Source organism: Salmo trutta, chromosome 13 (genome assembly GCF_901001165.1).
Source record: "Salmo trutta chromosome 13, fSalTru1.1, whole genome shotgun sequence".
NCBI lineage: Eukaryota > Metazoa > Chordata > Actinopteri > Salmoniformes > Salmonidae > Salmo > Salmo trutta.
In genome coordinates this window covers 63315922-63321236 of record NC_042969.1, presented here as the reverse complement: position 1 = coordinate 63321236, position 5315 = coordinate 63315922, and positions in this window count along the sequence as shown.

The following is a 5315-nucleotide window of genomic DNA, read 5'->3' as shown; positions in this document are numbered from 1 at the left end:
AGAGAAATTGTGCAAAAATCAATATGTACAATACCAGTCAAAAGCTTGTTCACACCTACCAAAAAAGTGTTAAACAAAATCAAATATATTTGAGATTCTTCAAAGTAGCCACCCTTTACCTTGAAGACAACTTTGCACACTCTTGGCATTCTCTGAACCAGCTTCACTTGGAATGCTTTTCCAACAGTCTTGAAGAAGTTCCCACATATGCTGAGCACTTGTTGGCTGCTTTTCCTTCACTCTGCGGTCCAACTCATTCCAAACCATCTCAATTGGGTTGAGGTTGGGTGATTGTGGAGTCCAGGTCATCTGATGTAGCTTTCCATCACTCTCCTTCTTGGTCAAATAGCCCTTACACAGCCTGGAGGTGTGTTGGGTCATTGTCCTGTTAAAAAAACAAATGATAGTCTCACTAAGCATAAACCAGATGGGATGGCGTATCGCTGCAAATGGTGTGTAAAAAAACAGCTTTTTACATTAGCATGTGACTAGCATGTGACTAGCATTCCCACCTAACACTTCCGGTGAATTTACTAAATTACTCACGATAAACGTTCACAAAAAACATAACAATTATTTTAAGAATTATAGATACAGAACTCCTTTGTGCACTCGCTATGTCCGATTTTAAAATAGCTTTTCGGTGAAAGCACATTTTGCAATATTCTGAGTAGATAGCCCAGCCATCAAAGGCTAGCTATTTTGACACCCACAACGTGTGGTACTCACCAAACTCCGATTTACTATTAGAAAAGTTTGATTACCTTTGGTGTTCTTTGTCAGAATGCACTCCCAGGACTTCTACTTCAATAACAAATGTTGGTTTGGTCCCAAATAATCCATAGTTATATCCAAATAGCGGCGTTTTGTTTGTGCGTTCAAGACACTATCCGAAGGGTAAATAAGGGTGACGCGCCCGACGCGTTTCATGACAAAAAAATTCTAAATATTCCATTACCGTACTTCGAAGCATGTCAACAGCTGTTTAAAATCAATTTTTATGCCATTTTTCTCGTAAAAAAGCGATAATATTCCGACCGGGAGTGGTTGTTTTCGTTCAAAGAGAGAGAAAGTAAACATGGTGTCAGCTCGGGCACGCGCCTCCAGTCTCATTGTCCTCAGATCGACCACTTACAAAATGCGCTAATGTTTTTCAGCCAGGGCCTGCAAAGCCATCATTCAGCTTTCTGGCGCCTTCTGAGAGCCTATGGGAGCGTTAGAAAATGTCACGTCATGCTAGAGATCCCCTGTTTTGGTTAGAGATGATCAAGAAGGCCATGAAATGGTCAGAGAGAGCGCTTTCTGTTTGGAATCTTCTCAGGTTTTGGCCTGCCAAATGAGTTATGTTATACTCACAGACACCATTCAAATAGTTTTAGAAACTTTAGGGTGTTTTCTATCCAAATCAAACAATTATATGCATATTCTAGTTACTGGGCAGGAGTAGTAACCAGATTAAAATCGGGTACGTTTTTTTATCCGGCCGTGCAAATACTGCCCCCTATCCCCAACAGGTTAACACTTTTTTGGTTACTAAATGATTCCATATGAGTTATTTCATAGTTTTGATGTCTTCACTATTATTTTACAATGTAGACAATAGTAAAATAAAGAAAACCCCTTGAATGAGTAGGTGTGTCCAAACTTTTGACTGGTACTGTATGTGTTAATGTGTGATTTAGAGGGAAGTGGAAAAGTGTGGCCCCCCTTCTCCTGTACTGTATGTCTCAGTTTCCATGTTTGGACACCCTGGCTACTGTTGCTCCCTCCCTTCCTCCCTCCTTCTCTAATGCTGACTTCATCAGGTGGCCCTGGAAAAACCAACCCACGTGGTAAGGAGACTGATGCCAGCCAGAGCCAGAGCCAGAGCCAGAGAGAGAGAGAGAGAGAGAGAGAGAGAGAGAGAGAGAGAGAGAGGTGATATAGAGGAGAGGGTACAGCACAACATGTAGAATGTGCCCATGGTGACATAGCAGAAACCAATAGAAAAATAATGAAAGAAAGAGTGAATGTGATACAGAGACAAGACCAGGACCCAGGGAAAGAGAGAAAGACCAAGAAAGAAAGAGAGAGAGAGAACCTATATAGTATGCACACCCACCCACCACTGTGCCCCAGCCCCTGACAAGCCTCCCATTTCAATGAGGCCCCGGCCAGCAGGCAGCCAGGCAATCCAGGCCATGATGCATGTTACACATTGCACCCAGGCCCTGGGCTCCAGCCAGTAACCAGTAAGACTCCACATATAGACATCCCCCAGACTTCTCTATAGGTGGGCTGTAGGGAGAGAAATAGGGTGAGCAAGGAAGTGAGAGTAAAAGAGAGAGAGAGAATGGGAAAGAGCAGTAGGAGGGGTAACAAAAGGAGACAGAGGTATTGTGTATCTTTAATCTACTGACTGGTTGCCGTGGTTAATCCTGGGCTGTGACGTTAGAGGAGGCCTTGCCGTCACCTAGACGATTCCCCCCTCGGGCCCACAGAACGCTTGTTGCGTAATTCCTCGGAAAGGAAAGTCTGACCAGGGCCAGACCGACGCACAGCAGCGACCAGACAATCTCGTTAAAGGGACATGACAGCCAGACACACACACACACACACACACACACACACACACACACACACACACACACACACACACACACACACACACACACACACACACACACACACACAGGCTAACTCTCCAGGACACACAGTCCTTAGGTGTACCTCCAGCTTACCAGGACATACATACATATTAAATACTTTATTTGAATCTACAATTTAGGCCTGGATTAACTGGCGATAGCCGACACCCGCATAGGTGATGTTTTGGTGGCGTCAGAGGTTTAACTGCCTTGGAGCTCTCACATTGGTGAGCAGCTGCTCTTGTGATCATTGTCATGAAGCCACACCCGTCCCACACACGTTAGAAGATCAGAATGAGAAAGTGTAGGCTATTGAGAAATAATAATAATTGAAAACTTGTAAACAAGCCGCTTTTCTGTCGGCTAATGCGGATCAGATTGAATCGAGCCCTTAAAAATGTAAAGGTAAATTCCTACTGAGCCTACGACTGCAGCGTTTACCGTGAATGCAATCTCCACTAATGTAGGAACATTTCCTTTAAATGTCAATAACGCTGTAACAGAGTTTCCCCTATACAGACTGAATAGAGCCCTAAATCATAGTACATTTACCAAAGGATTCACCTGCACATGCACACACACCACTTCTGCTGTGTCCAAGTAACCATGACAGTGTGTCCACTCAGGTACTATCTATGGGTGGTTAGGTACATTGAAAGCAGAGGGTTACACAACACTTAGTTATAAATAACTGTAAAGTACCTTTAGAAGGTTTTGTGTGGTCGAGGGTACAGCGAGTTCAATGGAACCTGACAACTTAATCCTGCGTAAGAGAGAAATAGAGAGATAAAGGGAGAGAAAGCGAGAGAGAGGGAAGTAGAAAGGAGAGAAAGAGAGAAAGAAAGAGAGAGAGAGAGAGAGAGAGAGAGAGAGAGAGAGAGAGAGAGAGAGAGAGAGAGAGCGGGGGGAGCCAAATGGATAGCAAGTGCTTATGTGTTTATGTCCCAGCCACTGTTGCTTATATTCACACTTGGTTCTTAATACCAAACACAGGGTGTTGCTCTCACAAGTCAAGTCACATTTTATTTAAAGTGCAATACACTTTACAAAAAAGTCAACAAATGTAAATTTAAAAAATAAAACACTTTCACAGACACGCTTTTTACTGCTTCTGTACCTCACCAATATACACAGACAGACAGAAACACAGACAGACAGACAGGCAGGCAGGCAGGCAGGCAGGCACGCACGCACGCACGGACACTGTACTGTATGTGAAACGTGATCTGTGCTCTTCTGCAGTCAAGCCTGTGTGGTAGGGGTATCATGTGTGATTCCTGTTTATGTGCTGTGGGCCGGCCAGCCCAGGACAGAACAACATGTACTGAAGTAGTGACATGGCAACAACCTACATATGGGACTGAGACAGAGAGACAGAGAGATAGAGAGACAGAGAGAGAGTAAAAGAGAGGCAGAGAGAGGCAGACAGTGACAGAAAGAGCAGGGGTGATGGAGAGATACAGAAAATGTTACATTTTAAACAAATGTTACACAAATGAAAACAAGTTACAAAACAATACTATTGTCATAGTGGGAACCATGCTTCATGGTTCCCACCATGAAGCATGGAGGAGGAGGTGTGATAGTGTGGGGGTGATTTGCTGGTGACACTGTCAGTGATTTATTTAGAATTCAAGGCACACTTAACCAGCATGGCTACCACACCATTTTGCAGCGATACGCCATCCCATCTGGTTTATGCTTAGTGGGACTATCATTTGTTTTTCAACAGGAAAATGACCAAACATACCTCCAGGTTGTGTTAGGGCTATTTGACCAAGAAGGAGAGTGATGGAGTGCTGCATCAGATGACCTGGCCTCCACAATCACCCAACCTCAACCCAATTGAGGTGGTTTGGGATGAGTTGGACCGCAGAGTGAAGGAAAAGCAGCCAACAAGTGCTCAGCATATGTGGGAAGTCCTTCAAGACTGTTGGAAAAGCATTCCAGGTGAAGCCGGTTGAGAGAATGCCAAGAGTGTGCAAAGCTGTCATCAAGGCAAAGGGTGGCTGCTTAGAAGAATTTAAAATCTAAAATATATTTTGATTTGTTAAACACTTTTTGGTTACTACATGATTCCATGTGTTATTTCATAGCTTTGATGTCTACACTTTTATTCTACATTGTAGAAAATAGTAAAAATAAAGACAAACCCTTGAATAAGTAGGTGTGTCCAAACTTTGACAGGTACTGTACATAATTACATTATACACACACAGACACTGATTTACTGTGTGGACAATCACAAAGGTGAAACTTCTGGACGTGGACAAACCATTCCTTAATGACTGTGGACGATAATGTTCCTCATTCCTCTGACAATAGCATTGTGTTGTACATGTATGTGTGCATGTGTGTGTGCATGTGTATGTGTGTGTGCATGTGTGTGTGTATGTGTGTGTGTGTTTGCCTGCATGAGTGTGTGTGCCACATGCAGGGCCCACATGAGAACAGGCTGGCCTTTGATTCCATCCAGCAGCAAGGGCCTCATTGGGATGTGTGTAGTAGTGCATGTGTATAATGCGCATATGAGTATGTGCCTCACACATTGTGTGCGTGCGTGTTTGTGCCTCGTGCGTACTTGAGGAAATAGTCAATAGCTGCTTTCAGAGAAAAACGCTGCATGCCACTCCTGAACGCAGCCTCGCTGTCTCCCGGCAGGCCACATGCAAGACATTAGAGCAGACA